Below are 24,649 nucleotides of genomic sequence, written 5' to 3'. Positions count from 1 at the left end.
CTAGATATATGACCGTTAGAATAATTTATTAATTTTTAATCATTGTTAGGAAAAGTCGGGAATATAACCGTTGGAAACAAATAATAAAGAAAAAAAAAATTATAAATACAGTGTTAAAATTATAGCAGATGAGATGTAGAATGTATTATCAAGTGATGTATTAAAATAAATAAAGTAATTTTTTGGTATGTCAAAGTAGCTTTTTTTAGCACAACCAATGCTAGTGCTCTAAGGTTTCTCCAAAATTAAAAAATAAATAAATAAATAAAAGCTAGTGCTCTAAGTGACTTGGTCTCTCTCAAAAAAATAAAATAAAAATAAGTGAATGGTGGGCTCTTGGCTTCACTATTTTAATTACTTTTATATCATATGTAGAGAGGGAAAATTCACAACCTATCACAAGTTGACACATCATACTTCTAAGTCCACAAAATGTAGCCAATTACAAAGTGTCATGTACTACTGCTAGGTTTTGCTATCACTACTCAGAAACCAACAAAAATTTGCCAGTGTCATTGAAATAGAGGCATAAAGTGCATGTGAAAACCAATCACACATCAACGAGTGTAATCAATGACATAGGCAGTCCAGTACGTGTAAGCGATGACATGAGCAATCCAGCGCGTGTAAGCGATGACATAAGCGGACCAAATAGGTTGTGACATGTGTCACCAATCAGACTTTGCCATGTGTCACTCACCCACCCCAAACTCCTATAAATAGAAGTCTTCCTAAGGAATTTAAGGAGAGACCAAGGACATCTAGAGCACAAGCAGCATTAAAGAAGATTTGAACTTTTCTTTATTTGTAAAGTTACTCAAATTTATGATAACTTGAACCCACCTCCTCACCCAGAGCACCATGGTTATAAGAACTTTGAAGCACACCCCTTAGTTAATTCCCATCAAAATTTGGAATTAAGCACTAAATTTAAAAAAGGAAAAACTAACAAAAACCGATAATATTTATTCAAATCCTCAGAAACAGACAAAGAACCTTGAAAACATAAATCTTAAAATTTGTTTCATTTCAATTTTTATTTGAAAAAAATCAATAAATAAATAAATAACAGGTACAATCGAACATCGGGACATTGAAATCCACTCTTGGCTAAGTAATGCTCCACCAACTCGTCTGGTATCTGAGAAAGTAAAATTCAATACAAACCCATTATAATTTTAATATAAAAAACAATAAATTCAAATTTTAGAGAGAGAGAGAAGAGTTACAGTGGGTGTGTAGTCCATTAAGGAAGCGAGAAAATCATAGAGCGCAGCGTCATCATCGTGTCTGCCATCGTTCGCTTGCTGTTGCTGATTTTGGTTCATTCTCTCTCTCTCTCTCTAGCACCAAATCCCTGCCAGCAAACAGAGATTTGATGAAGAAATCGTGGGAAATTAAGGCCCTGATTGGTAAAATTGTTAAACAACTCACTTTCAGTCTTTAAATAACATTACACACTTTTTCACTTATACGTATTTCAAAAAACTACAAACAATATTACTCAAACCCCTCTACCAAACGGGCCTAAAATGGGGGAAGAAGATTAGATGGGTTCAGGCCCATTCTTTGCCAACCCAGTAAAGTTACTCATTATCAAAGCCCATCAAATTCTTGCAACCTAAACCCACTTCTAAACCCAAATTATGGTGGATGATTTGAAGAATTTAAAATAAATTGAAATTTTCAGTAATAAAGTTTTAGGTAAGGATTATGTCCCCTGTAGTGTCCAGTTGCACTAGACCCTTCTGGATGATGCCATTTGTCTACTATTAAATATGTATTATCATTTGGATGGTGCAGTATAATTGGGCACTAGACTTAATCCAAGTCCTAAAACTTTTAATCGAAGTAGTATGTTAAGCTAGCTAGTGGAAGTTGTAACTTTGATAATAGAGTTTCATCTAGTAGAGTTTATGAAAAATATTAAAGTTATTACTAAAGACTTATAGTTTGTCACATTAATAACATAAGAATTATATTTTTAATTACTTTTTGTTTGAGTAATGCTACCCCTACAACAAATTGTTAAGTATTCAAATGATTTTTTGGAATGTTATAAATTTGGAATGCTACCCCTACCACATTCCACTAACCTTTAACACTTCGATCGGAATGAGGGAATAGAATAAAAATAAAAATTTTAAAATATTCCTTCCATTCTCTTGTTTGGGAGTTTAAATAGAGATGATGGAAAAATCATTTCTTTATTTAGAAGCTTAAGTGGGATGGTGGAAGGAAATGAAATGGGTAGGAGAAAATACTCATTTATTTCTATTCCCTCAAAAACTCAAATTTTCATCCCCAAAAAATTTTGGAAAGAAAATTAAAAGGTGAAAGTTTGTTTGGCTCTATATATATATTGTGGGGCCAGAGAATTTATGACCTCGGCCTACTTTACCTTGGGGCCCAAGGCCCGCGCCGAGGAGAGACGTTGCCGAGGACATGCAGCGAAAGTCCAAATGGCCTAGAAATGCAGCCGAGGACAATCCTGTCCTCGGCATCCCAAAACCTAGAAGGGAAGAACGGCACGCCATCAAAGGCAGCCCCCAAAGCACTCCCAGAAAAAAGGACGAGTACAGTAGGACTCACACGGGGGTACAGTGTGGGAGCGGTTCAAGGAAAAGCTGTCACCTCTGCATTGAATGCACCAACAAACGTCCTGACGACATTAATGGGAAAAGACCCCTGAACAATGTGGCTTCGATTATTGCAACTAACAGAAAGTGGGGAAAGGCGGCTGATGGGACAAGTACTCGAGTAGCTACCTACCTGATCAATAGATGGAAGGTCAGGATCAACTGAGAGGGGCTATATAATGTAAGAATTCGTCCACAGGAAGGGGGGGGGAGGAAAAAATAAACAACATTATATATCATCTCTAGGACCATTGTAACCGAGCAGAAAAAAGAATAATAAGAACATTAAGCTCCTTGGACGGGGGCCAAGAACCAGAGCCACCCAAGCCGTGCCGAGGAGAAAGTCTTCTTGGGTAAGCACAGTACATCTCTGTGCGATCATCGTGAACACCATGACTAATGACTGTCTGTTCACCGAGGCTTAGCCTTTTAGCCCACTCTCTACAAATTTATTGTTTAGACCTTTAATGTTTGAACCCAATACGAATTTGGGATCGATACAAATTGAGTTCTTACAATTGGCGTCGTCTGTGGGAAGGCTTGTGCGTTGGCGCAGGCGGCGGTTAGTCATGGTGGGATCAAGCCTCTGTCAACAAGGGTCCCTCAAAAGAAATAGTTTTGGCGGTGGTGCAAGCTATGCGAAAGCCTCTCCATCGTTTCCAACAGCACGCGGTTGTTGCCCTAACTTAGTTCCTATTCAGGGCTACACTTCGAAGCGTCAGTGGCACGGGCAGTTCTAGGGGCTTCTAACATAAAGTTTATGCCACACACATATGCCGAGGGGCTAATCCTTGCGGTACTACTTTAAGAAAACATAAGTTTTGGACAGAACCAAGGTCTTGCATGGTCCTCGGACTCAAACCTATGAGGAAACCAACTACTTTAAGAAAATATAAGTATTGGACAGAACCAAGGTCTTGTATGGTCCTCGGACTCAAACCTATGGGGAAACCAACTACTTCAAAAAGAAAGTGCTAGACAGAATCAAGGTCTTACATGGTCCTCGGACTCAAACCTATGAGGAAACTAGTCACTAGAAAATATAAGTGTTGGATAGAACCAAGGTCTTCTATGGTCCTCGGACTCAAACTTATGGGGAAACCAACTACTTCAAAAAGAAAGTGCTAGACAGAACCAAGGTCTTGCATGGTCCTCGGACTCAAACCTATGGGGAAACTAGTCACTAGAAAATATAAGTGTTGGACAGAACTAAGGTCTTGTATGGTCCTCGGACTCAAACCTATGGGGAAATCAACTACTTCAAAAAGAAAGTGCTAAACAGAACCAAGGTCTTGCATGGTCCTCGGACTCAAACCTATGGGGAAACCAACTACTTCAAAAAGAAAGTGCTAGACAGAACCAAGGTCTTGCATGATCTTCGGACTCAAACCTATAAGGAAACTAGTCACTAGAAAATATAAGTGTTGGACAGAACTAAGGTCTTGTATGGTCCTTGGACTCAAACCTATGGGGAAACTAGATACTCCAAGAAATTGCAAGTACCAAATGTGGCCTAAGAACACGCTCGGCACCTCGGATGGTGCATTTAGCTCCCTAGAGGTATGTGTAGACTCAAACTCAACGCCCCATGAGCGCGGGTAAGTTAGAATTCTGGGATGCAATTCCAAATATATCATATGCACAACCATTCATACATGTTAAGATAGCTAATTCAAAAACCATGAGATTCGCAACAATAGTAAATATCGGCAAGGGCAACGAACGTATAATTGAAAAGAAAAAGGGAGAAAGGAATTTCATACGTATGGTCAAAGAGTTTAATTACAAGTAAATTCTAAGGTCCTCAAAACAAAAGGGAAACTAATTAACAGCTAAACAAAAAAAAAAACAAATACAAAAGCTGGCTAGGGCTCCTACTTCTTCAATTTTGTTTTAGCCACTTCCTGGGGAGGCCGAGCAGGATCAGCCTCAAGGCCCTCGGAAACATCAACAAGGGGAATGGCCTGAAGGGGCTGAACCAAAAGGGCCGGCTCCTTGGCGTCAGAGACTTGAGCACTAACTATGGACTTGGCAGCCTCCTGGGGCATCTCAAGATTCAGATCTCCAGGTGTTCCTGTCGTCCCATGAAGCTCTCCTCCCTTAGTTGGCTCGTCAGGAGTGGGAACGAGCTGAGCAGCTTCTGACTGAGCAGCCTCAGTCTCCTGTGGAGCGCTCACAACCTCGGAGTGGGCGGAGGTGGTCTCACGGATGGCCGGAGGATAGTACACCTTCTCCGCCTTCCACGTGTCGGACGAAGCCTCCACCCCAGCTTGTTTGAGGGCTTCATTCCAAACCTGGGAGTAGTATAGCCTGCATACACTAGGGATTTAAGTTTTAAGGGTGGCCTGGGTATCAGCCACCCCCGCGTCGTAAGCCTCCTCCTCGGCCTTGTCCTTGGAGGTCTCGGCCTCCGTCTTGGCAAACTCAGCTTCTGTCTTGGCCCGCACGGCTTTGTCCTTGACCCATTTCGCGACGCCCTTAGCCCTTTCTGCCTCAGTCAGTTTCTTCTTTAAATCACCGGTCTACTCCTTGGCGATCTCCAATTGCTCCTCGACAGCAAGCAGGGGCCTCGTCTGTTCCTCAGCCTGTTTTTGGGCATCGTCCAGGCCTGCCTCAGCACTATCTCTGGCCTTGGTCATCTCCTTAAAGTCCTCCCTGGCCTTCGCGAGGTCAGCCTCGGAATTTTTAAGGGTTCGCACAGCCTCTATACGCTTATTACGCTCAAGTTCTGCAGACTTACTCTGCCCCTTAGCCTCGTTCTCCAGCCTATAGGTGGCCTGGACGGCCTGCCAATTGAAACAAACACGTTATGAATGAAAATCTAGGAGCAAAGTTCGACGGAGTCATAGGTATTAGGAGCCTTACCATGCCCAGGTACCTCTTCATGCTGAGGAAAACCTCCTGCATCCTCATATTCTTCAACTTGGTCATGTCAGTAGGGAGCAACAGGGTCTTCTCCAACGCGTCGGCCACATAAGCGCCTTCACCGTCTCGAAAGCTCCTTATGGATGCATCTTCCAACAGAGGTTCCCCATGGAGCATTGGTGCAGGAAGCCAAGCATTAGGCGCGGATTGGGCAATGACCCCTTTCCCCTAGCCTTGATGCCCAATCTTTAACTATTTTTGAGCTCGCGGGGCTGTGTCCTCCTCTCGAGAGGAGTGGGATTTCCCCCCGTCCATTGGCTCCTTACCCTTGGAACTCTTATTCCTCTTTGGGTCGGTGGAATTAAGCTGAGGAGGCAGAGTGGATTGGGGAGGGGCAAGAAGTTTTGGTCGGGGAGATTGTGACTGCGACCGGGAAGGAGAAGACCTAGTCTGGACAGGCTGGGGCTATGGTGGGGGAGTTGGAGCACTGGACTGCGACCTTCCCTGCACACCCTTCCCCGACTGGCCCTCAAGCAGGTCAAACAAGTTGGTCGGGGGCTTTCTCTTAACACCCATCTCCGCCTGAGAAGATGTTCCCACTGACGACAATTCCGCCTCGGATAAGTCAGGGTCACCCAAATCACCAGAAGGATACTCGGATGGATCAGTTTGGTCAAATACATCAAACCCCTCTTCGGATAAGCCCAAATCACCCTCGTCCTCCGTTACTTGGTAGGACGGAGAAGAGCCCGCCAACGGGATGCCCTCCGGGACAGGAGATCCTTCAGAGATCAAAAACCCGTGCTCGACTACGGTGATTTTCTGAAGCCGAGGATCATTAGCCCTGATCACGTGTTTCGGGGCGACAAATGACTTCTGGATAGGATCGTACCCTAAGATTTTGTGAACGGCTCTGACTTGGTTGTCCTCTTCGTTTACAAAAACCGCCGCCTTGAGAACGGTTTCCAAATCCTCTTAGTTAGTCAGATGAAAGTGCCGCTGAAAGGCGTGTGGATCTGCAAAAAGAAGGCATGTTCATATTTAGTAACCGAACCACACAAATTACAACGGCACAAAAGATTAGCCCCCTCCTACACTCTGCACCCCACCTGGTTCTCCTTCCACAGTTGGGCAAGGAAGGTCATCGTGCCACTCCCCAGATACAATAAGAAAGTCCTTGTTCAATCCTTTGTTGGACTTGAAGAGGCACTGAATTAGCCGAACTCTATCGTCTCTCGTCTTCATGTAATAGGATTTGCCTCTCAAATGTTAGAGGTTGTAGCACTAGTTTACATCATGATGGGTCAGTCTTAGCCCCATTTTTTCGTTTAAGTCATCCACGCAACCCAGGATCCTAAACACATTAGCAGCGCACTGGGTGGAAGCTAATCGGATATGCCTAAGGTAATCCCTCATTACCGGCCCCATGGGAATTCTCACACCCCCTTCTATAAAGACGAGAAGGGGAATCACCACCTCGCCCGTTCTTCTCTTAAAATGCCACTCCCCCTCCTTGCAGTACCTCAAACTCACATTGGGGGGTATCCTATAGTCGGCAATGAACTTTTCCATCATCTCTTCGGTCTTAACCAACTTTTTTAATTTAACCATTTCTAGAAATTGCTAAACAGACTCAGGAGATGACGGGAAAAGTAGAGGAGCAAGAGAAAAATAAACCCAGAAGAGAGAAAGCACGAGTTAGTGAGAGCAGAAAACTTACAGAAAGGAGGAAAAGTTCCTCGGACGAGCTTTTTATGCTGGAGAGAGACTTGAGTTTGGATGGAAGTTTAACTGAACCCAGGATATGTGTGCCAGAACACTTAAGTGTGAAAGTGAAGAGACAAATCAGTTCTAAAAATTATTTATACTTCCCATCAAAAGTAACTGTGCAAATTTTCCCGCCCATAAAGGTAAGGAAATCTCCACCGTTAGATTACCATCGCACCATTGAACGTGGGAAGCACAGAGCCGCCCGCATTTAATGAAGACGCGCTTCACATACCAAGGCGCCAAGAATGTGTCTCGGGCAGACGAAGAGTCTCTGGTACTGATAGATGACAAGGATTGACAAGCTATGGCAGAGGCCTGATGTCATCAAAACCCTCCTCTCCGTCCAAGGAGCCGAACAACAGGGTTTTGAGGGGCTATTATAGGGCCAGAGAATTTGTGACCCCGGCCCACTTTACCTTGGGGCCCAAGGCTCGCTCCGAGGAGAGACGTTGCCAAGGACAAGCAGCGAAAGTCCAAATGGCCTAGAAATGCAGCCAAGGACAATCCTGTCCTCGGCATCCCAAAACCTAGAAGGGAAGAACGGCACGCCATCAAAGGCAACCCCCAAAGCGCTCCCAGAAGAAAGGACGAGTATAGTAGGACTCGCATGGGGGTACAGTGTGGGAACGATTCAAGGAAAAGCTGTCACCTCCGCATTGAATGCGCCAACAAACGTCCTGGCCACATTAATGAGAAAAGACCCCTGAACAGTGTGGCTTCGGTTATTGCAACTAACAGAAAGTGGGGGAAGGCGGCTGATGGAACAAGCACTCGAGTAGCTACCTGCCTAATCAACAAATGGAAGATTAGGATCAACTGAGAGGGGCTATATAATGTAAGAATTCGTCCACAGGAAGGGGGGGGGGGGGAGGAAAAAATAAAGAGCATTATATATCATCTCTAAGACCATTGTAATCGAGCGGAAAAAAGAATAATAAGAACATTAAGCTCCTTGGACGGGGGCCAAGAACCAGAGCCACCCAGGCCGTGCCGAGGAGAAAGTCTTCTTGGGTAAGCACAATACATCTCTGTGCGATCATCGTGAACACCATGACTAACGACTGTCCGTTCACCAAGGCTTAGCCTTTTAGCCCACTCTCTACAAATTTATTGTTTGAGCCTTTAATATTCGAACCCAATACGAATTTGGGATCGATACAAATTGAGTCCTTACATATATATATACTATGTAATAAAAGTTGGGCTTAGACGTCGTGATTGCACCAAATGATTTCACCAAATTGTAGAATTTTTCTTAAGATTTTTAGATTTAAAATATATATAAAATTTCTCTTCTTTTATAATCTCTAAGTTGATAAAAATCTTAATTTGATTACAATCCATATTCTTCATATAATCCATCTAATCCTTATTTAATCTTAATTTGATTACATTCCAAATTCTTCATCAAATCCTTATTTTTTTATGTGTAGAATATTATAAAAAGGGAAATACTAACGAATGCCCTTAAAGTATTGATTAATAATCTATTTAAAGAAAGTTTTTATGGAAAAAAAAAAAAAAGCAATTAATGTTTTGATAGTTTTTTTCATTTCCCATAAAAATAGTGTCAAAATTTTCCTAAAATTGATTATTAACCAATGCCCTAAGGGCACTTATTAGCATAACCCTTATAAAAAAAGCAACAACTTTTTTTTTTTAATTACTACATAGCACGTTCTAATGCATCTTTAATTGCAGAAATTTTTTTAGATTTAAATATATAAATATATATATATAAATATATATATATATATATATATAATTTTCTTGTGCTACAATTTCTAAGTTGATAAAAATTTTAATTTGATTACAATCCAAATTCTTCATCAAATCCATCTAATTCTTATTTAATTTTAATTTGATTACAATCAATCCAAATTCTTCATCTAATCCATTTAACAAACAAGTTTAAGTTTAAGTAAGACTCTAATTCTATTTGTTCTTAGTGGCTTGTTTGGATAAAGTAACAATAAGTATTGTATAAATTTTTTTTATAAAGTAACAATTTTACTTTTAGCCTAATTTAAACATTATTATTGTGGGGCGCAAATGATTTATGGGCCAGGCCCATCTACCCAGGGAGAGTCCAAAGGCCCAAGCCGAGGAGGATTATGGCCCAAGTTCAACGAAATAGCCTTTGGGTACCGCCGAGGGTAGTTCAGTCCTCGGCAGACCCACAGTACCCCCAAAGGGAAGGGTAAAAACGGTATAGGACTGGAACATGGAAGAAAGATCTAAAATATCCAGGGAAAGCTGCTGTTACTGCCATTTAATGCTTTGCACTTGGCAGAGCCACACTCTCCAGCTTTTACAACCACCCCCAACGACTTTGGGTATGGACTGATGTGACAAGTATCAGCCTTGGAAAGATTGACCTTATACGTGGATGAAGGACAGCGGGCACAGGAGAAGATAAAAAGGAAAAATCAGTAACCTAAAAGGGGGGGCTGGGAAAAAGGGCCAAAAACGAGAGCCTCCCAGCCCACCTCCAGGAGAAGTACTCTAGGGGTGACGATCGTTTAACCTTGTATGAACGCCATGAAAAACCCATCGCCTATCGATCAAGGCCTAGCCTTTCAAACCCACGCTCTACAAATGATATTGTTAGGGCCGTTTTACGTGCGAACCCGACACTGTTACGGTCCGCCACGAATCGTGACCCTATAATTGGCGCCGTCTGTGGGAAAGGCTTGCGTGTTGGCGCAGGTGGTAGGTTGAAACAGTTCCTCTGTTATTTCTAACCGTTGGTTATAGAGTTCAGGTATAAAATCTCACTAGGGGCTACGTTTCTTGACGAGGGGCTTGGCTGAGGAGCTAATTCCCCTAAAAGCTAAAGCTCCTCGTAAAGAACAAACTAGGCGCTTGGTAACGTTAACCGTATAGATAAACTCAAGGGGCTTGGCTGAATAGCTAACTCTCCTAGAGCTAAAGGCCAGCCAAGGCCCCGTGCGAAGAGAAAACTAGGTTTTGGACAGAACCAAGGCATTGCATAGTCCTCGGACTCAAGCCTATGGGAAAACCAACTACCTGGATGTGGAAAACTAGGTTTTGGACAGAACCAAGGCATTGCATAGTCCTCGGACTCAAGCCTATGGGAAAACCAACTACCTGGATGTGGAAAACTAGGTTTTGGACAGAACCAAGGCATTGCATAGTCCTCGGACTCAAGCCTATGGGAAACCAACTACCTGGATGTGGAAAACTAGGTTTTGGACAGAACCAAGGCATTTGCAATAGTCCTCTCACTTTGCACCTCGGACTTAAAACCAACTACCTGGATGTGGAAAACTAGGTTTTGAACAGAACCAAGGCATTGCATAGTCCTCGGACTCAAGCCTATGGGAAAACCAACTACCTAGATGTGGAAAACTAGGTTTTGAACAGAACCAAGGCATTGCATAGTCCTCGGACTCAAGCCTATGGGAAAACCAACTACCTGGATGTGGAAAACTAGGTTTTGGACAGAACCAAGGCATTGCATAGTCCTCGGACTCAAGCCTGTGGGAAACCAACTACCTGGAGTTGGAAAACTAGGTTTGGGACAGAAAGGCATGCATAGTCTCGCGGACTCAAGCCTATGGGAAAAACCAACTCCTGGATTTGGATAGAACCAAGGCATTGCATAGTCTCGGACTCAAGCCTGTGGGGAAACCAACTACCTGAATGTGGAAAACTAGTTTTGGACAGAACCAAGGCATTGCATAGTCCTCGGACTCAAGCCTGTGGGAAAACCAACTACCTGGATGTGGAAACTAGGTTTTGGACAGAACCAAGGCATTGCATAGTCCTCGGACTCAAGCCTATGGGAAAACCAACTACCTGGATGTGGAAAACTAGGTTTTGGACAGAACCAAGGCATTGCATAGTCCTCGGACTCAAGCCTATGGGAAAACCAGCTACCTGGATGTGGAAAACTAGGTTTTGGACAGAATCAAGGCATTGCATAGTCCTCGGACTCAAGCCTGTGGGAAAACCAACTACCTGGATGTGGAAAACTAGGTTTTGGACAGAACCAAGGCATTGCATAGTCCTCGGACTCAAGCCTATGGGAAAACCAACTACTTGGATGAGGAACCAACTATTAAAAAAAAAAAAAAAAAACTATGGCACGTAAACCTCAAAATCCATCCGAGGAGGACTCCTAGTTCACAAATGGGTTAATACCTTGAATGCACGGATTCCACGGTCTGCCCTCGGGTCCCTAGTGTCAAAAGGGTTGATCCGGTACGACGCAATTCATTACCCAAAAGCACAATCAAAGTCCCTCGCTACTTAGCCACCCTTTCAGACGAATTATTTAGAGATTATCGTTCTCGGACATTGGTTTAGCATGCATCGCGTAGTACTCAGCGCTTATTCCGGTTAGTTCCAAGAATTTAATTTATTGAAAGTTACCATTGTTATACTTGATAATATTTGTGAGTTTAAATTAGTAGGAACCTGTGTTAAAGCATTTTTTCTGCCTGGAATATCCTTAAGGGCAAGCTTGCATTTAATATTCATGCATAAAGTAGTTGTTACAGAGAAGAAAGATATGTATAGAGAAATAGACACATATTTTATTAAGACAAAGGAACAGTACAGTGTACAATGAAAAGCTGAAACAAGTTTACACTAAAGCTGACTACATAAGTAAAGGAAAATACAAGCGAGTGGAGATAAGGCCGTGGGGACAGCTCAGAGGAGAGGTTGGCTACTGCGCCAAGTTGTTGTCTAAGGAAACTATTCCTCGACACTTCTGCATGCCCATAACTCAGGCAGCCAAAGAACCTGACCTCAGGCTAACACCATCTACAGAAAAGGTGCTAGGAGCTTGAGGTTGGGAAGCCCCCACAAAAATTTGTCTGCTACAAGGCAGACGGCGCTGATAGCGGAAACTCCTTCTTCGGACATACCAAAAGTCTGGCATGACCAGAATCTGCTTCGGATTTTGACTAAAAGAGGGAAAAAGATCCTCTCCCCTATGACGAAAAGGAATGCTCCCTTGAATTTGCGTCTCCTTGGCCCGTACCTCACTACTCTGAGTGTTAGAGGGACACGGCGCCTCTGTGGCGGAGAGAGTTCTTTTTTCCCAACCCCCTCCTCAAGCATGATGTACTAAGGGAGGAAACTGAAGGATTTGTGTGTGGATAGAGCAACTTTCTCGCCTATTTATGTTAAAAGATAAAGTGATGGCATTTAATTCACGCAGCGTCCCAAGGAACGCTATGGACAAAATGTCTCTGGCTCGATTTCCAACGTCGTCTGCAACTCTGAGGACAAAGGAGTCTCGAGAAGGCGCGCCTCGAACACTGGGACGCCCAGAAAGTACCGCGTGACCTAAGACTACGAAAATACCCTCTAGTTTTTGGGCCCAATAAATTCGCAGCCCAGGCCCGATTCAGCACAAGGGCCTAGGGACAGAGCCAAGGCCTTGCATGGTCCTCGGACTCAAGCCTATGGGGAAACCAAGTATAAAAAAAAAATAATAAAATAAATAAATAAATAAATAAATAAATAATAAAAATAAATAAAAATTACAAGTGTTGGACAGTTCCAAGGCCTTGTATGGTCCTCGGACCCAAGCCAATGGGGAAACCAAATACTTGGATAAAAAATAAAAAATAAAAAGGGGGGTTTGAATTTAGTAAGATGGGCTACTTGATAAAAACGTCAAGTCACTTCGTCCACGGCTTAAACACCATAGAAGGTTAAGGCCAATAAGGGTGTAAGGAAGGTGGTGGAACGCCCCAGCATTCAGTCGTATACGAGGGCTATTCATTTGGCAGGTGATATGTCCTCGGATGGTTATTTCTCACACGGCATCAAGCCTTCGGTTCTCTCCTCGGCTAGTTCCGGGTAAGTACTATTTTTTACGGGTCGGCCTTATTGTGCTAAGCACTTCTATCAAAGTTATGACGATATCTATTTATTATCAAGTATTTTGGTTTTAGTCGTCATTGATTTAGATGCTATATCATTGTACCGAGCAGTGCTTGCAAATTTATGAAAACGTAAAGACATAACATGCGAAATAAGGTAGACAACAATCTTTATTAATATGAAAAATTGCTACAACATACAAAAAGGGGCTCAAACGAGCCTATACAAAATGTGAACTGCCTAAGCAACCATTACATCTGTAGTACAGAAAAGTAAACTGTCAAGCGTCTTTTAAACTCGTCTTCAAAGTTTCTCCAATCTCCGCCTCACTGCTGCTCATACTAAGAGAGGGACTCACTTTAAAAAAGAAAATGAATGAAGAAGAAGGAAATAGTAAGGAAGAAATCAATGACGAAGATGGAGGGGATGAATAAAGAAGATGGAAGACATGAGTAAAGAAGGAGGAGAAGAGGAGAGAAGAAATGAAAAGAAAGAAAAGGAGCAAAAGAGGGAGAAGAGAAAGCACCAGGTCGGAACTGGTGCTGGGAAAACTATAAGGAGAGGGCGGGGGAGGGCACCAGGGAGCAAAAGAGGGAGAAACAAAAGCACTTAGCCCCTGCCTCAGCCCTGACTCCTAACACGCCGGTGCCATATTAGGTACGCTCGTGGGGAGCCGGATGGTAATGATCTTGGGTGTTCTCGACTCAGTCACGTCGAAAGTTTGACGTGACGAGTCCCTGCTTCGGATTTTGACTGAAAGAAGGATGAGGTTGATTTTGAGTCTTCGCCATCCTTGTCCCGATCGAGCCATGATGAGCTTTATCGGAACGTGGTGTTTTTGGGAGGGGTGGGGCTTTTGCATCCCTTGTTGTTACGGTAAAGTGTTTTACGATTAAGTGTATAAACCAGTGGGTAAACTGAATCCTAAGGGAGGCTAAGTATTTCAGAGTCTCAGGGAGATGAAAAGGGATTCTTGATAAAAACAATAACCTCCTCTCTTCCTTCTTATACAGAGGGGGGAGCGGGAGGCATTTAATAGGTTCAGATCTCCAAAGGGATCTGTCAACACAAACATGCCGGTTCCGTTTCTCCACCCCATCAAAATAAACCGTCGAATTAAAGTAGTCTCGTAAATAGTGATCATTCAAAGCGCGTTTTGGATACCCCAAGCGATAAGAACGCATCAAGCGCGAAATTAAAAACTGTCTCGTAGACCGGTGCACCTCTTGGGCATATGAGGAGCCGCCAGCATGTTTAATAGGCCGAATGGATTGGGCCGTAGGAAGAAGTTTGGCGTCACCAAAACCCCCCTGTCCAGCCCAGAGGTTGGACAGCCGGGTTTTGAGGGGCTAATGTGGGGCGCAAATGATTTATGGGCCAGGCCCATCTACCCAGGGAGAGTCCAAAGGCCCAAGCCGAGGAGGATTATGGCCCAAGTTCAACGAAATAGCCTTTGGGTACCGCCGAGGGTAGTTCAGTCCTCGGCAGACCCACAGTACCCCCAAAGGGAAGGGTAAAAACGGTATAGGACTGGAACATGGAAGAAAGATCTAAAATATCCAGGGAAAGCTGCTGTTACTGCCATTTAATGCTCTGCACTTGGCAGAGCCACACTCTCCAGCTTTTACAACCACCCCCAACGACTTTGGGTATGGACTGATGTGACAAGTATCAGCCTTGGAAAGATTGACCTTATACGTGGATGAAGGACAGCGGGCACAAGAGAAGATAAAAAGGAAAAATCAGTAACCTAAAAGGGGGGGCTGGGAAAAAGGGCAAAAAACGAGAGCCTCCCAGCCCACCTCCAGGAGAAGTACTCTAGGGGTGACGATCGTTTAACCTTGTATGAACGCCATGAAAAACCCATCGCCTATCGATCAAGGCCTAGCCTTTCAAACCCACGCTCTACAAATGATATTGTTAGGGCCGTTTTACGTGCGAACCCGACACTGTTACGGTCCGCCACAAATCGTGACCCTACAATTATTATTATTATTATTATTATTATTATTATTATTATTATTATTATTATTATTATTATTATTATTTTTGTAGATAATGTATCAAATGATAGCTAATATGTATTGACATTAACGTAAACTTAATTAAAAGAAAGTCTAATTTAGGTATAAAAAAAAAAGGATAAAGTGACCCAAAAAAAAAAAAAAAAACTAATATATATTTTATAATGACAAATTTTGTAAAAAAAAAAAATGATATATTCAAATCCACGTAAATTTGAAGAAAAGCATACAAATTTTGTTTCATGATATTGACAAAAAATAATATACAAAAAAAAAAAAAAGAATAAATCATCTTATATATGCATTCTGAAAACAAGCATATTTATTGCACTCTTGTGAGTTTTTCTATTATTGAACTTAAAGATGCAATGTAGTTCCAAAATGTCGCTTTTATTTGAGGTGGTGGTTGGAAATATGCGACCCAATCTTATCTCAAACTTGTGTTGTTCATATCGCCAAATGAAAATCAACTTCATTCGAAGCCAATTTTTCTCTGCTAAAGCAAAAAATCTCTTCTTAGAAACTGGCGGAAGACTTTTTGCAAAACACCACATAACTTGGGTCCCATGCAAAGCCATTTTAAACGGAGGTCTAGTTAGAAATTCATATAGTCTTATAAGTTGGACCAACTTGCACCAGTTATAATTATATATACAACATTATCAGACAGAGAAAGGTCGAATACATCTTGGAGTTTCAATTGATTGGTAACAATTAACAACATGAACGAAACGGAAATGCCCAGTTTTTTACAACCTGAATCTCTTCATTCAGGTAAAACAAGGCACAGAAGAAAATTTAAAATTTCAGTCATCAAAAGGTCTAGTCCATATCCTTGTCAGTCACCCCACTCCAACAAATTTAATTTCAAGGAATCAAAATGATTAAAATTAATTATAAGGAAAAATTGATGCATAAATTTAAAATATTTCTGCCCTTATTTAATGAGCAATACTGCATTTACGTGCATATTGCAAACCAATATATACAATGACAACAAACGTCCTAAGGTAAACAAAGACTATATGAAGCGAAAGAAATTACATAAAATCAGAAAAACACCCTACTAGGCTCCACAAATATTTATAGCAATGTCACCAGATACAATTATTACTTTTGCACAATTTGGATCCCCTTCATCTTTCTACTTTCTTTTTTTTCTTTTTCTTTTTTTTTTTTCTTTTTTTGAGGGAAAAAATTGGCTTTTGCCCCTTGCAAAAAAAAATCCAGCATTTTGCCCTCTTTCCCAAATTAATTAGGGAAATACTCCTCTTTTGAAACTCGATTTTCTCAAAATCGAGTTAAGCCCTATAATAACGTTTTTAAGGACCTATAGTGACGTTTTGTAATCCGATTTCCATGAAGTCGAGTTATAGGTAAAAAAAAAGAAAAAAATTGCATGTAACTCGACTTCATGGAGATCGGATTACAAAACGCCACTATAGGTCCTTAAAACGTCATTATAGGCTCCTTAAAACGCCACTATAGGGCTCCAGAATTTTTTTTTTTTTTATAACTCGATTTTGAGAAAATCAAGTTTCAAAAGAGGGGCATTTCCCTAATTAGTTTGGGAAATGGGGCAAAATGCTAGATTTTTTTTTTTTGAAAGGGGCATTTGCCCATTTTCTCCGAGTCATCATCATTAATTGCTTTCACATACAGCTCATAGTTCTTGCCAATTGTAAGGGCCTTTTTTTTTTTTGTATGGTGTATTGGGCTGGGCTACCTCCTGCGGTGATGGGCCCGAATGTTTCTGAGTAAGGGAGTTGGGGCCGGTCCAATTGTAACTCAACTTGGACCGGTTTGTGCATAAACTTATGCCTTATCTGCCAGGAGTAAACTTACGACAAGTAGCACTGTTGCAGACGAGTTACGGTAGGCAGATATAATAATAATAACCAAAAAACAGAGTATTTGACTATTTAAATAAATGGCTATGTAATCCCTTCTTATAAAGCACGATTACAATTATGATAATGTCATTGCACAGAGAAAAGTAAAGGAGAAATAAAATAACATAAACTAATCCAGAATGGGCATAAATCAAGTTTTAAGTCTAGTCTGCTGAAACAAAACCAAAGAGGGGAGAACGCCTCTTCTCAATGCAAATAATCCCCCAGGAAAAAGATCCTGCCGTGGGGATTAATGGCTTTGAGGGAGTCGGACCTGAATGGTTATTACCCAAAAAATGAGTCCGTGTTTACATTTTGGAAGAGAGCAAGATTTGAAGGGAGAGAGAAGGAAACCGATCTACCGGTGCATGCCCACTGTATTATCTCTCCTTCTTCCTTAATTTTCTCTCTTTTCTTCTCTGTTTTCTTTCTTATCTTTTTTTCTCTTCTTTTTACTCTGTTTTTCTTTCTACAACGTAAAAATGCTCTGTTTTTCGATCCTCTTTTCAGAGCACGGCAAGGGCCCTTTTATAGTGCCTACCGTGACCAATCTTTTACCATTTTGCCCCTTAACCGCCTCTGTCTGGTCTGGGCATACTTGCCGGCCACCAAGTCTGTGCGACATTCACCCTTGCCAGATAGAGGCAAGTTTGTTTCGTTCTCCAGTCTACGGTAACACTTCTCTCTTGCCACGGTATAAATGCTTTCTCTCTCTACTCTCAAGGCATGCACCCAACGGTTTCCCCTCAAACTTGCCTCTTTTGGGTGGTCTGCCATCCCAGCAGGACGTACCTCCCAAAAGGGCTTGGGCAGGAGCCGCAAAATAGATCTTTTCCCCTCTCCCCACCACCAAACCATACCCCCTTTACCTCTTACCTCTGGCCCATGGCCCCACCACGTCCTATATTGGCTAGGTACAGGCTGGTGGTGCCTGGGCCTTGCGCGTGCTTTCCTTTCAGATATGTCCAAGAGTCTGCCTGCTGCTCATGCGTCTGCCGTGATCTGGAGACTCTCCGTCTGTGTTTTCTGACCTTTCACGTGGGCTTTTCTTTGGTTTCCCGCTCCATTCAGGAGTTAGGCTTTGTATGATGATGGGCCTTACATTTCTTTGGCCCATTCTTGATTTTCTTTATTTCCTGCAACGTTGAACTGTTATTCCTGCCGTAATAACTTAATCCTGCTGTACCTCTTTTTTGGCCAACCGTTTATCCCTTTTCTCAGTGGCCTGTCATAGGCACTGTTTTTCTTTTACTCATGGGCTCCTATGTCCCTTTGGGCTTTCCTTTGGGCATCCACGCCCGATTGCTTTCTTTGGGCTTCCTCGGCCCGTTTGCTTTTTTTGGGCTTCCTCGGCACGTTTGCTAATTCCACACTCCCATGGGTTTTTTACTAACTTCATTGGGCTTCCCCGGCCCAATAACCTTATTCTTATCTTTGGGGTTCATGGGCCTGCCATAAACCCCTTACTCTCTTAGTTTGCATTACCTTGGGTCTGCGGTGGCCCTTTCTCACTTTTCTACCTCATACACTGCTCATGGGATGCTATTTCTTTCTTTCCTGGCTTCTTTGAGCCCGCTTGCCTCTTCAAGACCCATTTATTTATTTGTTGGGCCTGTGATCCATTATTCCTACCGTTTGGGCCTAATGGGTTTTTTTGCTATCTATTTTGTCAATTCTTTGTAGCCCTCATTATTGGGCTTTTCTGTCTGCCTGGGCCTCTACAAATGGCCCTCAACACCAACCGCTCAGATCAAAATTTAAATGTAAAAAACACATATATAAGACACAAAGATAGAGCTGCTGTGTTCATTACAATATTTGCCCTTGATCCTTAGTAGGGAACGGCTCCTTTGTGTGTGTGTGTCCTAAGACAGTAGCAACAGTCATTGAAGTAATGTAACTTTGAAAGAGCTTGACTGTGAAAATGTCTTTTTATATCATTTTATATTATTCCTTGAATAGGTAAACAAAAATTTGATTGAAAATGAGCAAAAACCTCAAGTACACGGAGTATACAAGAGATTTTCCTATAACCTTAACAGGAAAAAAAAAAAAAGACCAATTAAAAAAAAGGATGAAGGATGCTGGCAAAAGCAGTCATCTTCCAATCATACAAAACTTAACCCAAATAAAAGACAATACAATATGACCAGAACTCTTGTACTATCGACACAAAAATAAAATAAAATAAAATTCTTGTGCTACAAAGCAATGGATTCCAAAAATTTTGTATTTTTTTATGGATTTATTATTTTAATTTTTGGTCTAGTGGTTCACCTTATTCATAATTAATTTTTGTTTAATTTGATTTTTATTTTTTTAATGTTGATGTGTCTTTTTTTTTTTTTTTTGTTATCTTTAGCGCTGACGTGGACACTTAAATTTAGACACAGCAACATTAGGCATGCCAACAATGCATACTGTTAGCCACATGTGTGCTTTCTGTTAGTGATTTAATGGTAGAGACCAAATTGAGTGTAAGTTGAAAATAACATGGACTAAATTGATTGTTATCAAAATGTAGTGACCAAATTGACTGTGACCACAAATTTGAAGGACCAAAATGGTGTTTTCGCCTATTTTATACTTGGATATCTTTTTCACATTAAGCATGAAGAAGTGCAATGGACCACGTAGTTCTAGTTGCCGTGCTAATTAACGATGGTGTCTCATATATAGAACAAGTCAATTTTTCTATAAGTCTTCCGAAAATTGGGAAGATGTAACATATTATCTAACTTGATTTATTATTACTTATATATATATATATATATATATGCATTTTATAATACCTTAGTTTCACACAATATGAAATTATTATACTATAACATAAAAGTAAAATATTTATTTATTTTTATTATCTGTAGGGGCAAAGATCCCAAATCATATAATGGGCCTTGGGCCCCACCCGGGACGATTAGCAAAGTTCGAGGAGAGGAAATGGTTGCTAAAGGGATTTCCAACTTAGCTCTTGTAGACAAAGGGTATTTGGAGGACGGTCCGAGGAGGAATGCCTCCTCGGATGTGGTGAATATAGCTCAAACATGCACTCTAACAAGCAGAAGGACCCCTCCAATAGGCATTAGCAATAGGGACGTGCCCCACAAACCCGCAGGGAAGAAGGAAACGCAAAATATCCAAGGAGAGGCTGCTGCTACTGCATTAAATGCATTGCAGCTACTTTTCTAGCCACATTAATGTGAAGAGGACCTGTGAACAGTACTGTCTTGGCCACCACAACTCACAAAGGGCTAAAAGGGGGTGTCCGATAGGACAAACACTCAAGTTAGGTTCCAGATGATCGACAAGTGTAGGACCACAATGGTTCAAGAAGACTATATAAGATGGAGAGTCCCCATGAAGAAGGAGAGGCAGAAAAAAGAAGAGAGAATACTATAGCAGTATAAACGGCCATAATATTCAAACAGTGATTCATATATATTCATCTAACCTCCTCGGACTGGAGATCTATGGACGTTAACGTGTTTTACTTGTGTTCAATCATTGTATAGCCCAATACTAACCGTTGTCCAACTCGTTAAGACCTAGTTCTACCGCCCACTCTCTACAAATTCATTGTTTCTGGGCTCTTTGGACCAAGACCCCATACCTCTTGGGCTTACGCTCCAAATCGTGACCCTACATTATCTATTCTATTATTTAATTTTAAGTAAATTAATAATAAAAAAACTATTTACATATGAATTTTGATTAAGCCGTGCATCACACGAGCATAATGCTAGTATAAAATAAAAGTTGGGCTTAAAAATCACGGTAGGCCAAGTAACTTCACTAAATTACAGAAATTTTTTTTAGATTTTAAAATATATATAATATTTTTTTTTCTTATCTTCTTCTCCTATCATTTCTAAGTTGATAAAATTTTTAATTTGATTACAATCCAAATTCTTCATCTAATCATTTTATTATTAATTTATCTATAAATTCGAAGTGATTTATTTAATTAGCAATTGGAAATCTACTTTATTTATGAGTTATGAGTTCTAGCACCCTAGGGGATTAGAATTCTAGAGGAAATCTACTTTATTTATGAGTTATAGATTTGTACCTTTTCTTTTTCTTTTTCTTTTTCTTTTTCTTTGGGCTAAAATGTTGGACTTGGACCTTGTTCTCACAATACAATAATTTTGACATGAAATTTTAGGGGACATAGAAGGAAAACCACCATTTTCTAGGCGTTTGACTTTGACATTTCAAACAGAGCCTATGTTTATAGGAATGTACATTTTTCCCAGTTTTTTCAATGGCGACTGGGCTTACATCACTTCCTTTTCTGGTTACTCTCTACTTCATCCATAAGATTCCATTATGCTTGCTCAAAATGACCAGTTCATCTACAATGGCTTCCATCAAGCAAATTTGCATCTAGATGGAACCGCTCAAATCCACCCCAATGGTCTATTGCAACTCACCAACAATTCAGAAAGACAACGTGGTTATGCTTTCTACCGACTTCCTCTAAAATTCAACACTTCTTCGGGTTTAACTCAGTCTCTTTCATTTTCCACAAACTTTGTATTTGCAATAGTTCCTAAAACACCATCCAAAGCTGGCCATGGAATTGCCTTCACCATCAGCCCCTCGTGGAAATTCACCAATGTTATAGCAAGCAATTCTCTAGGACTCTTGAATGCCTCAAAGAATGACCTCTCAACAAACCACTTATTAGCCATTGAGCTTGATACTAAAGAGAGTCAAGAATTTCAAGATATAGACAACAACCATGTGGGAATCGATGTGAACAGCATGAAATCAATTGAATCAGCTACTGCAACGTACTTTTCTGATCAAGAAAGAAAGAATATAAGCTTGGAGCTAGTAAGTGGCAACCCAATGCATCTTTGGATAGACTACAATGAAACGGAAAAACTACTGAAGGTAACACTAGCCCCGACCAGCATCCCAAAACCAAATCGGCCTCTCTTGTCAACACACATCAATATGTCTCAAATTCTCTTGGAATCTATGTTTGTTGGTTTCTCTGCAGCCACTGGTACAGTTACAAGTGACCACTACATTCTTGGATGGAGCTTTAATAAAAGTGGAGAAGCACAAAGCCTTGATGTTTCGAAGCTTCCTCAACCTCCCCAACAGAGGAAAAGTAAAGATAAACGGGGACAAATTATCATGATTTTAATCATAGTAGTAGTGATTGTACTGATATTGGTTACTGGAGCTATTTTCATTTTGAGGAGGAAGAAATATGCAGAAATGCTAGAAGATTGGGAAAACGAGTATGGTCCTCACAGGTTCATCTACAAGAATCTCTACAAAGCAACCAAAGGTTTCTCAAACAAAGAGCTTCTTGGAGAAGGGGGATTTGGAAAGGTTTATAAAGGAACACTTCGTTCTTCCAATATACAGATTGCAGTCAAGAAAGTCTCCCACGATTCCAAACAAGGGATGAAGGAATTTGTGGCTGAGATCATTAGCATGGGTAGGCTGAGGCACAGGAACTTGGTGCAGCTCCTAGGATATTGCAGGCGAAAGGGTGAACTCCTCTTGGTCTATGATTATATGCCCAATGGAAGCCTTGACAAGTTCTTTTATGGCAATGAAAAACCAAATCTTAACTGGCTTCAACGATTTCAAATCCTCAAAGGAGTAGCATCTGGCCTTCTCTACCTCCATGAAGAGTGGGAACAAGTTGCTCTACATAGAGATGTAAAAGCAAGCAATGTTCTATTAGATGCCGAATTAAATGGAAGGCTAGGAGATTTTGGCCTTGCCAGATTATGCGACCATGGTGCCAATCCCCAAACCACTAATGTGGCTGGAACTGTGGGTTATTTGGCTCCTGAGCTTACTAGAACAGGAAGGGCAACCACTTGCACTGATGTGTTTGCTTTTGGGGCTTTCATGCTTGAAGTGGCTTGTGGAAGAAGGCCAATAGAGATACAATGTCTGCCTGCAGAGATGATTTTGGTTGATTATGTCCTTCAATGCTGGAGAAAAGGAGCCATCCTGGATGCTAGTGACCCTAGATTGGAAGGTAGTTATGTAAAAGAAGAAATGGAATTGGTTTTGAAACTAGGCCTGTTTTGCTCACAGTCAATGCCCGCAGCTAGGCCTAGCAAGAGGCAAGTGATGCAGTTTTTAGATGGTGATGCTGATCTGCCGGAGTTGCCACATGACGATGCTTGTTTTGGTACATCTACAAATAGTGAAGCATATGGTTTATCGCTATTTCCTTCATCTAGCATGGGTTCTGCTCCTTCCATGTTTAGCACTGATTCAATCCTCAGAAGTGGTCGTTGAATTAGATGTACAACATGCTATGGGCAGAATAGATCATGCATCTTTGCTTAGTACCAAAACATTCAGTGGCACACAGAGCTAGAGATGGGAGGTATGCAATTTCTTTCACTTACTAAATAAACTGATATTAGGTAGTAGTCTACTTAAGCTCTATGTAGTACTACAACTCAACAAGATTAACTCAACTGTTGCAAGCTTTATAGATCAATATTTATGTAGTGTATTGCAAAAAAAAAAAAAAAAAAAAAAACAGATCTCGTGGTTGATCAAGTTTCAGATTACTAAAAAGTGAAATCCCACAGCTAGTAATCATTATGTGTGAAAATGATTGTTTGTGAAAGGTGTAATTTAGACCCCTTGGTCGATTTTATGGGGAACTAATCAACTTTGAAAATTAACAGTACAAATGCAGATTGATTTCCGGTTAATTGTTAATTACCACCGTAAACAAGTCAACAATTATAATCAAGGTGTTCTAACACAGTCCATTGTTGACGAAGTGGAAAACTTATGAAGGCATTCAAAGATACCAATATGGGGGCTTAACCCCAGCCCCAAGAAGTAATTAACTAATAGAATCGAAGCTTTATAATTTGAGATATACCCATGACTCAAGATTCTACACCCAATAGGTAACTTACTCTTGTGGCCCTACAATCAGCTCCAAATCGCTTAAACTCTTCTATTATGAATACTTTCCACGAACTGTGTTTGTCAATCCATGAGGCCATATTTTTTTCTCTTTGAATGGCACTATTTTGCTCTAGTATAGCCTCCTTGCCTTTAAAAGTTGTGCAATTAGTGATTTATATAAATGCATAAAGTAGAGTTAAAACCTAGCAGGAAATTTTCTCCTATCAAAATTTGGACTCAAAATCGTGCAATTTTTCTTTCTAGTACTTCTCAAATTTAACATTCATGTGTCAACTTTAAATCTTAATATCTCACTTGATTCAAATCCAAATTAGATTCCAAATTAGATCAAATTTCAAATGTGTCTATTTTGAAACCCTGAATGTCTACTTTCCAATGAAACTAGTTTCACTCAAAAATTCAATTTGGTGCAAAAGAGATGGGTAAAAGATCATAAACACCTTATCTTGAGCATATCGAAACTTTTTTTGTCTTTGAGCAAATTCTAAGCCGAACTCAACCCACTTTTGAAATCAATAAACTACACAAATAAAGTTTGCTTTCGCAATATAGTTGCTTGAATGGTTTATAATGAATTGCAGTGGTGTAAGGGCATGGAAAGGAGTTGAGTGAGTTGTACTGAAAAGGTTTATTTCTTTTTCTTTTTTCTGAAGAAAAAAAA

At 40.9% G+C, this 24,649-nt stretch overlaps 1 pseudogene across 1 annotated transcript; it reads left to right on the top strand.

The window, feature by feature from the left end:
* The first annotated feature begins 21,313 nt into the window (after positions 1-21,313).
* On the top strand, positions 21,314-23,503 carry LOC115986034 (annotated as a pseudogene). Its single transcript, XR_004090603.1, has one exon. The product of XR_004090603.1 is annotated as an L-type lectin-domain containing receptor kinase I.8-like (transcript).
* Positions 23,504-24,649: the final 1,146 nt, after the last annotated feature.

The sequence above is a fragment of the Quercus lobata genome, chromosome 1 (genome assembly GCF_001633185.2).
Source record: "Quercus lobata isolate SW786 chromosome 1, ValleyOak3.0 Primary Assembly, whole genome shotgun sequence".
Classification (NCBI taxonomy): domain Eukaryota; kingdom Viridiplantae; phylum Streptophyta; class Magnoliopsida; order Fagales; family Fagaceae; genus Quercus; species Quercus lobata.
The sequence above is the reverse complement of the archived record's forward strand: the minus strand, read 5'-3'. Positions and strand labels throughout refer to the sequence as shown.